The following is an 11,080-nucleotide window of genomic DNA, read 5'->3' on the forward strand; positions in this document are numbered from 1 at the left end:
TTGCGTTCAGTGGATACTCTCCAAAATGGCGCTATGGTGGAGACGAATTGTTGAATAAAGTCGTTATTTTTGTTTTCTTCGCGTACAAAAAGTATTCTGGTCGCTTCATAACGTTACGGTTGAACCACTGATGGCAGATGGACTATTCTGACGATGTCTTTCATACTTTTCTGGACCTTGACAGTGTAATTTACTTGGCAGTCAATCAACAGTCACAAGCCTCCCGGTTTTCATCCAAAATATCTTAAATTGTGTTCCGAAGACGAACGAAGCTTTCACGGGTTTGGAACGACATGGGGGTAAGTGATTAATGACAACATTTTCATTTTGGGGTGGATTATCCCCCCAATGTTTGCTAAACATTTTCAAAACATTTGAACTAACTTATGGCGATTAACTTTGGTTGGGAAACTGTACATGGGCAGGCTGTAGGTATGTAACCCAATCAGAATCTCATACCCTCATGACAAAACATTGAAGACTGGTACTCACCCCCACAACTGGCTCAGTAATACAGTACTGCACAGTGTTTATCAATGTTTTCTAGTTGTGCTGTAGCTGCAGCATGTCTCTCATGTCTCAAGTCTGGTGTATTGGCCCTTGTTAGGCAGCAGCACCTCCTCCACCATCATTATCTTCTCTTTAAATCCCCTTTAAATGTACTCTGAGACTTCTCCTAACTTAAATATATTATTCAATTAGACATATCCAAGAACAGCTTATCTGACCAAACCACTTCCTCACTCAAAGTCACTATTGCTTCAGAAAACAAGCAACAAACAAGTCATAGTGACCTCCTTTATGGTGCTATTTCGAGATAGACACTCAAAAAGATGCATGGACCTACAACCACAGGTAACCCCATTGATAGATTTGTGCTTTGTAAAAGAGGATTTGTTGAGAATTTTAAAAAAAAATCAAGGCAACATGATGTATTCAGTATTTTAAATTATTTTGGCTATTGTTTTAATTTTTGTCATAAGTAAAACGTATGTCCTAAGTAAAAAGTAAAAGTAGTTTGTCAAAAATAAATGCAAAATGCTTCATTCAGCCAATAAATTCATCAAAGCAACTACTTTTTCATTATTAAATAAACTTAGCAGAACAAATTAATTCTACCAATTTGGTAACAATGTATACAGTTTTAAATGACATAAAGTAAACTATGCTACTGTATCTTTGTTTCTGAAGAAGCTATCATCTTACAAAGCAAAGATATCTGGGATATTATTTTAAAAGGCAGTACTTAGACCTCAACACCTGAAACACAAATCTGAAGAATGGTGACAATCAACAAATGTAAAAAGATGAGCTCTTAACATCACCACACAACAAATAACTAACAATAATGACAAAACATTCTAGAGTCAGTTTCAGATCATAAGCCACACACAACAGAGAAAAAGCTTGCAGGGAAAGTTGACACTCACCATTAAGCATTGCATATTCTCAGGGTTTGCGGAGTTGGAGAAAGCTGCATGGTTTGATGTAGCAGCTTCTGAGGAGATAAAAACAAATGAGTCCTGGGCTTTGTCTCTTTCACACACACACACACACACACACACACACACACACACTGCTACAGAAAACTTTAAGATCTGTGTACGTGGAAGTTTCTTGCTTGAAGGTTTTTAATCCCTTTTCCTTGTTCTCTCTCTCTCTCTCTCTCTCTTCTTCCCCTAAGCAAAAAAAAAAAAAAAAGTAGAAAATGTTCTCTCAACTCTATCATCTGTCATCGGTAGACTATGGATAGAGCCGCCGCTTGCCCCAATCAACAATGTCCTTTTAAGCATTAAAATGGTTTGCTGTTATGACTGTTTAAAAGGCAAACACTGGGGTTAAAAAATGCAGAACGTTTTGTGTGAGGGGTAGATTTAGGGGTAGGGGTAGGGTAATGGGATAGAAACGATCTGGTTACTAACGTAACCTTGGTTCTCTGAGATAACTAGCGTTGGGTTTATACATTTATGGAGGAAACTCCTGTTTATTCTGATACTGAAGCCTAATTTGTTTTCGTTGGTGTAGCTGCATGAACCAATCGCGCTTTAACCCTCCAAAAGGGGAGAAGCCGACCTCTATATAAGTCAGCTCTGAGCGCCATTTCGTCAGAATCTTTCGATTTACGTGCAGCCTTATAGCAAGGCAGCCTACACAAAGCTCGTTCCCTTATGTCAGGGAACCAAGGTTACATTAGTAACAGAACGTTCACTTTCAAACGGTCTCTCCTATTGCGTTGACACGCTTATGGGGAATGTGTCCAATAACCCCATGCTATAAGCAAGTGCAGAATGAAGCCACTCTGCGAACCCAGCCCCGGAACACTCATACTGAGGGCTCCTGTAAGCATGAGCCAATAATGAGACCAAAGTTGTTCAGGCTGAGGACTGCATAACATAACCCTCTCTACTTACAAAGGAGATTACGTAGAATTAGATCAAATTTGGACACTGGGGTGGTTCTGAACTGTTTTAAGCATGCGGTTGTTCAGCCTTTGTTTAAGAAACAAGGTTTGGATGAAAGTTGCTTTAATAATTATCTGTCTGTCTGTAAGCTATCATTTTTGTCAAAGCTTTTAGAAAAATGTGTGCAGTTACAATTGATCAAGTTTTTAAATGCAGCTAACTTATTAGAACTTTTTCAATTTGGTTTCACTGGTTATCATGGTACAGAGTCTATCTTGCTAAAAGTGTTCAATGACATTTTGCTTGCAGTTGATGCTGGTAAAAATGCTGTATTGATACTGCTTGATCTTACAGCTGCTTTTGACACTATAGATCATAATGTTCTTATTTGGCATTTAGAGCATTTAATTAGTAACAAGGGTACTGTCGTTCAGCTCATATCTTAAAGACAGGTCTTTTACAGTAGAGTTAGGTATCTCTTCATCTTCTGCCCCTATTATTACTGGAGTACCCCAGGGCTCTATTTTGGGCATACTTCTTTTTAACTTATATATGCGTCCACTGTTGGATATTATTAGGAAACACAATGTTTCATTTCATTTATGTGCTGATGATACACAGTTGTGCCTGCCGTTTAAAGCCTGCAATTCCATACAACCATTGTTGGAATGTATCACGGATATTAAGAAGTGGTTATCAAATAACTTTCTCCAACTTAATGAGGACAAATGATACTGCTTGATCTTACAGCTGCTTTTGACACTATAGATCATAATGTTCTTATTTGGCATTTAGAGCATTTAATTAGTAACAAGGGTACTGTCGTTCAGCTCATATCTTAAACACAGGTCTTTTACAGTAGAGTTAGGTATCTCTTCATCTTCTGCCCCTATTATTAGTGGAGTACCCCAGGGCTCTATTTTGGGCATACTTCTTTTTAACTTATATATGCGTCCACTGTTGGATATTATTAGGAAACACAATGTTTCATTTCATTTATGTGCTGATGATACACAGTTGTGCCTGCCGTTTAAAGCCGGCAATTCCATACAACCATTGTTGGAATGTATCACGGATATTAAGAAGTGGTTATCAAATAACTTTCTCCAACTTAATGAGGACAAATCAAAAATAATTGTTTTTGGTCCCACAAAATTGAGGAGTGGTCTCATTAAGGAGCTGGGCAATCATTTCCCCTCAATTTCCTCCCAGGTTAGGAACCTTGGTGTTATTCTGGACTCAGAATTAATTATGTGTATCCAAACAAATTAATTATGTTGTAAAGAACAGTTTTTATCAACTACGGATTTTATATATATATATATATAGCTCTAGCCTCCAAAATGGTATTAGTTACACTCGCGGAGAGCTGCAAAGACTCCCGTCAATGGGCCAAACATGAAGTTTCCACAGCTCTGGCCAGGGAAGCCAAATCATGCCTTTCACTTGGGAGAGAAGGTCCTCCCTCAGTGCTATCGGCCAAGGGGCTGCCCATAGCAGCTGAATCAACTCGGGGAACCACATCTGATTCCTCCAGACTGGGGCCACCATGAGGACTGAGCATCTGATGTACAGGCAAGCACTGGGCCAATCATGGGCCAGGGCATCTCGCTGTCTCGAAAAGTAGATTGGGCATTGAAAGTTGTCTTCTGCGTCAAAGAGGTCCACCTCTGCCCTCCCGAAGACAGACCAAATTATTTGAAACTTTTGGGGATGTAGTCTCCATTCTCCTGGAACTACATTGTCCCTGGACAGCATGTCTGCCCCTGGTTCAGTCTGCCCAGCACATGAACTGCTCTCAATGAGAGGAGTTTGCCCTGTGCCGATAAAAAGAGGCATCAAGCCAACCTGTGAAAGGAGCATGACCTGAGACTCCCTGGGTGATTGATAAAGGCTACCACCATCATGTTGTCCAAACAGACCAGGACGTAGTGCCTCCTTAAGGCAGGCAGGAAGGTTTTTAGGGCCAGAAAACCGCCATCATCTCGAGGCAGTTGATGTGTAGGCGCTGCTCCAGGTTCGACCAGGAGCCATACACCTGTCTGCCCTCATGCAGAGGTTCCCTACCCGAGTTGGAGGCATCTGTCGTGACCACGTTCCTTCTGGAGAGCAGTCTGAATGGGATGCCAGATTGAAACAGGTGAGAGGTTTTCCAAGAGGCCACGGCTCTGATACCTGGAAGACAAGGAGCTCTTGGCTAAATTGATTCTCAAACCAAGGTACTCCAGGTGGCTGAGCAGCAGTGACCTTTTAGCAATGAGTTCCTGTTCTGACCTGCCTAAAACCAGCCATTCGTCGAGGTTCGAGTTCAGAATGTGGATTCCCATCTATCTCAGAGGAGAAAGAGCTGCGTCTATGCACTTCATGAAAGTGTGTGGGACCAGGGACAGTCAGAATGGCCGGACTGTGTACTGATAGGCCACTCCCTTGAATGTGAATCTCAGGAAATACTTGCGCGAGAATCATTTTCAAAGTTAACATCTGGAATGGCTGTCTCATAAGCGAGCGGTTCAGATGCCTGAGATCGAGAATGGGTCTGAGCACGCCATCTTTCTTGGGAATGAGAAAATAACATCTGTAAAAACCTGACTCGCTGTTCACTAGAGGAACCATTGCTATGGCTCCTTTTGCGAGCAGTGTTTGTACTTCAGACCGGAGAACATAATTATCGTTGTCCCGCACTGAAGTCTGATTAATACCTCTAAAGCAAGGTGGCCTGCGAGCAAACTGAAGCAAGTAACCTCATTCAATGGTTTTTATAACCCAACTTGACACATCCGTGATAGCTTTCCAAGTCTGAAGCCAGATGGCAAGTGATTCTAGTTTTTTTATTGGTAGTTTGCCGCACGGGGGTGGGGAACTGACATTTCGTGGTAATGAGGAGAGGAGAAATGCTCTTTTGAGTATGTGGGTCTGCTATCACAGCGGTAGTTTGCTTGGGCGTGCACTGAAATAGAAGGATGGGCCCAGCTTGAATGGAGCTTCCATCGCTCTGTGTTAAATGGAGGAATGGAGAGTGAGCGCAAACTTTCTTCAAGGGAATTCCAGCCTAGGCGAGAACTGACTCTCCCCGCTTCTTCTCTGCATTCAGATCAGGACGGCTTCTGAGGCACAAGGTCCAACATCACTCTGGGGCGGGGACCTTGGAGCTTCAGAAATGGGTAGCCTTTCGCAGTCCGGGGGCGCTGCTGAAACCCAGGCTCAGAATTGACACAATGCCTGTGATGACTTCTGTGCTGCTGTAAACCGCTCTGCAAACCCAACCACGCAGGGCCAAACAGACCCTTAGGAGAGACTGGCAAGTCTAGAAAGGCAACCTTATCAGCGTCCCTGATCTCTGTCAAATTCAGAGAAAGGTGGTGCCACCAAATTGGCCATGGCCTTGCCGACTGCCTGTGCAGTGCACTGTGCTGTGTTAGTAGCACACAGAGCCAGGTCAGTCGCTGTGTGCAGCACTCTCAAGGTATCAGAACTCTGGCCAGACTCATCCATGGTGTGCAGAAGTTTGGCCTTGAACACTTGAAGCACCGCCATCGTGTGAAGCACTGAGCCAGCATGGCCAGCTGCTGAATAAGCCCTGTTTGCTAAGGCTGAGGGAGTTCTGCAGGGCTTAGATGGATGCGCTGCATAGGCTTTCAACCCCAGGGCCGATGGATGGCAGTGATGTGCAGTGACCACTTCTTAAAAATGAATGGTATTGTTATCTTGGGCACTTCAAACTACATGAATAATTCTTGATATCATAATTCTTGATATCATATTATCCGAATGGTTTAGATATTTAGAATGCACATTTTCTTATTTACCATGAACCAGTTACAACACTGCGTATTTGCTGAGTAAAAGTTCAGACAGACACCAGCAGACGAGCAGAATAAAAATGCAAGTTCACTCTCTGACAGAAGGTGGCGCTTTAGGAACAGAAGAAATTCACCGTTACCATGGTTACCCCTGTACACAAAGCAATGCAGCACAAGTGCAGCTTCTGACACTTGCTTGTTTGTCACGGAGGTCAAAGGAAGTCAAACAGTATTTACATTCAGATGTCATATCTTTATTCAAACATATGTTTACACTTATAAATTTTTAATAAAACATTCCAGCCCAGAAAAGATTATTCTGTATTATTATTGATACTAATACTAATACTACTATTACTAAAGATAATAATAATAAATTATTCTCTTTAATTTTCATAACCCAGGTGTTCTTGCTTTATTAAAGCATTAATCTCACTAAATATTCGTAAATTTTTCTGAAAGCAATGGTTAAACTTTTAAATAGTTAAAAAAAGGTTAAAAATGTTAAAAGTGCTTAATAAGTAAATATATATTCAAATGTATGCATAGAAAGATAAATACTGAGTAGATTCTGATTAAGACAGTTAGGTAATTTTTTAGTACAGGGTTAGATTATTCTGTATTATTATTGATACTAATACTAATAGTACTACTACTAAAAATAATAATAATAATAAATTATTCTCTTTAATTTTCATAACCCAGGTGTTCTTGCTTTATTAAAGCATTAATCTCACTAAATATTCGTAAATTTTTCTGAAAGCAATGGTTAAACTTTTAAATAGTTAAAAAAAGGTTAAAAATGTTAAAAGTGCTTAATAAGTAAATATATATTCAAATGTATGCATAGAAAGATAAATACTGAGTAGATTCTGATTAAGACAGTTAGGTAATTTTTTAGTACAGGGTTATTATAGCTAACTAAAATTAAAATTAATAACAAATATTTTTATTACATGAAATAAAATCAATGTTAACTGAAATAAAACACTTAAACTCTTTTATTTTAGCTAGTTGACAAGTCAAACATTTCCCGTTTTCATTTAGTTTATCTTGATGTTCTAAAATAACTAAACCTAAAACTGAAATAAAATGTAATAACTATATAGACATTTAAAAACAACAAAACTAATGAAAACAACAAAAACAAACAATAAAAGCACAAACAAATTTAACTAAAATGAAAACGACAGCAGAAAATATAAAAATAATTCAAAATATTTAAAAAAATTACAATAGTTCCTGAATTAAACTAAAATAACATTGCTTTACAATAAGGTACAAGGGGGGATGGGGTGTTGTTATGGTGGGACCCTCTTTTGAAAATCTACTTAGGACCCCTAAAATGCTAGGGCCTATAGGTCAGTCTTTGCAGTCTGTGAACCATAAGCAACAAAACCATAAGCTCTAGTGTGCATTTGTTACTCTCTTTTTTAAAGGTTTATGCTCTCCCCACACTGAAATCCATGTGCATGCAATCCACGAGGAAGCGCGAAAAGTAAGTGTTGCAACACCATCTCTTAAAGGACCCACAACCAATTTATTAGCGTTATGTTTTGTTAATTTTTTCCCACTTGGTCTATCAAGGTCAGATAGAAAAACATAAACACACTAGAGAGTTGTAATTATAATTGAAAGCAACACTTTTAATAGTGTAAAGCTGCTTGCTTTAAAGCAATTTATTATATAAATATACATATGATTTGACTGGAGTGCCAAACTGCAGAGCTGGTGTAAACATATTTTCATCACTTTGATCAGATGCTTTCTTAACTGCTGTTTCCTCGGTGCTCTCATTTTTGTTGTGTGTTTATTTTTTAACTGAGAGGAAAGCCCGCAGCACATATTTACACTTTCATCTAAATGGTGAGCATAGCAGTGCAGGTGGCATCAGGATGTTCGGTAAGAGCATAGGCGCCGATTTATGTTTCTGACGGTGGATGCCCAACCTCCGTAACCTCTGTAACCCCCCCATTACTCAGTGTTAAACTAGGCCTATACTTGGTGTTCGTTTTTCAAGTCTTTTTCTCTGTGCGATGGTGCGCTTGATGAAGAATTCAGTTCACCAACAGAAACACACGAACCGCAAAATAGTCAAGTAGTCAGACATTCGACAGTCATAAATACTGACGTTAACACACAGAAAATGTGTAACGGACACCTCGCAGATGCAAACGGGGTAAATAATGATTTGTGTTTTACTTAAAATAAAGTTAACATTGGCCGGCCACATATCACGTTGTTTGTAACTTATCAGAGCTGTTGAAATCGGAGATTCACACAAAATAAAACCATATAATCCACACATATGATTAAATCAACATGTAAGGAGTATTCGATGAAGCCCATATGCATTAATGTTTACTCTAACTGTATAGAGATTTTCACGGAGGAAATTAATAAATATCCTGCTCATATTTCTGACTTTGAAGCATAGCCTACTGCCACATAAAACTCCATGCAATCGACTAAGGCTAAATTTTCATTAATCCAGATACATTTGAAAATGGCATTTTTCGTTTTGAAACACTCTCCGTCCGCGCAAGCGTTTTCAAGCGGTTTCCAAAAGTTTCTCATCCACACTGAAACATAAGAAAACGTTAAATTAGTCTTACTGCGCATGTGTAAAACCTCATTAAAGTTCACTGATGATACAGACAGAACAGACATAATAAGTTTTCATGCAATTCTTCTGGCAGGATCATTTTATTTATGAAAATATCTCATCATTCACTGACGCGTCCAGGTCGAGCTCACTCACCATTATATGTTTGATCAAAAATGCAGCTGCCCTCATATTTTGCTGCAGGACAGCAATTATGAGTAAATTTTCTGTCCTCTTTGCAGGACTGTAATATGAAGGTGTACAAAGTAACATATCTTTAGGAACAGTATGAAATTGAATAGCACATAACAGGCACAATACCGGTCAATTCTGAATAGATTACATATAGCCTGGAAAGCACACAAAGAGCACTCCCTTTATAATCACTAAAAAGCTGTCTTAGTTCATCACAATCTCATGAACGTTTTGCTATAAACCAAAGCAATGGACCCTGGTGTCCACCAAAAAACTCTGGTGTTTTTTACCCGGTGAGTGGATTCTAACTTAAAGGTGGGGTATGTATTTTTTCAAAAATGCTTTAGAAAACTGAGTCGGGCAGAGTACCTAAACAAACTTGTAGCCAATCAGCAGTAAGGGGAGGGTCTACTCATGATGTGGAGGAGAGAGCGCTCAGTCAACAGGACGGACATTAGCCGAGCCGAGCGACAGAAAGATAGAGATGGCGGATAAAAAACAAAAGAGGAAAACGTCTGCGGAACAAAAGAAGGCTTAAGGCAATAAGGCAAGAAGTAGGGTTTCTGATACTTGTCACAAAGAGGAATAAAAGAAGCCAAGCAGTATTTATGTGTTTTCAAAAAGCTGTTCAATACTTTTCATTCAATCCTATCCAGACTTTTGTATTGCTTGGGGATCAAGCACCACTGAAGACAAGAGCTGCTCAATATCCATCTCCACTGTCAGTTACAGATTCTTCTTTAGCTATTCATTGTTGTTTGGCAAAATATGTTTGTGAGCGCCACCAAGCCGTAATTGTTATGTAACTGCATCGTCTCTTGGTGCATGACAAAAAGTGCAAATCTTATTGGTTGGTCAGTTTTCTTAGCAGTGCAATAGAAACGAGATTAGAAACTCTCCCCGTCACATTGACAGCATGTGAAAGTTTGTGTCGGTCTAAACAGACACAATAACAGGCGTCAATTAAAATTAAAATGTGTATCGCACTCACATGCCTGAGATCTCACAAAAAACTTTTATTTTTTTATTTTTTTATTAGTATGGTTTTTTTATGGTGGGAAATGTTGGTTGGTTCTCACAGTGTCAAACTTCAGGTTTTATTATCCTGAAGGCTATGTAGGCAAAACCACATACACTAAAAAATGCATTAAAGAGCAGCATGGCCCACTTTTGGTATGAAGAGTATCAACAATTTAAAAATACTTAGGTAACTTGAAAATATGACAGAGTGACAAATCAGAGCAAAAGAGAAAGTTAGTGACCCATAGAGGGACAGATGATTATTAATCCATTAATGATTCAGTTCTTTATGTTAATCTATTCAGGCAGTTAGAAGTCACTGACATACTGACATCAAGAGTTGATGAGTCCTGTTATCTCAACCCCAGCCACACAGAAAATGTAGAAACAGACGCTGAATAAAATGCAATCATGTTTGTGCGTGTATAACAACTTACAAATGACAGTACATGCGAAACTGATTCATCCAAAGATTACAAACAAAGACAAAGACAGCAATCTTCCACTTCACCAAAACATCTATGAGACTCATAAGGAATAGAAAGGCTGTGCTCAATTAATGACTAATGTAACACACTCATTAGACACATAAATGACAGAAGGAGAGATCACTCACCTAATCACTGCTGACACATGCACACTGATGTACAGACAGATGTTGTGAGAGTGAAAGTTATTATCTCAAACTCAGTTTCAACATAAGTGTGAGCCAAAATGTTGTCAGACTCTGGGAGCAAGGCGCTGCTGACTCTATACTCTGGGCAAATGCCACAGCGTGTGTATGATTCTCAGTGATGTGTGTGGCTTGTCCAGCCCCCTCCCTCCCGCCATCCTTCCTCTCTCACTCCCCATATAACCAATTTTAATCCTCCACTCACCCAGCAGACTCTTTGAGCCTGTGTTTAGTCCTGCCTACATCCTCTTCCAGTGGGTTTTAAGCACATCAATACATATCTGTATCCTCCATGGTTATAGTAATTACAATAGCTGGGTAAACTGGTAAACATAACCTTAACCATGTAGTTACCTTATATTACCCTTATATTATATTACAAAAT

This window comes from Sinocyclocheilus rhinocerous, unplaced genomic scaffold, assembly GCF_001515625.1.
Source record: "Sinocyclocheilus rhinocerous isolate Xijiao unplaced genomic scaffold, SAMN03320098_v1.1 scaffold1364, whole genome shotgun sequence".
NCBI lineage: Eukaryota > Metazoa > Chordata > Actinopteri > Cypriniformes > Cyprinidae > Sinocyclocheilus > Sinocyclocheilus rhinocerous.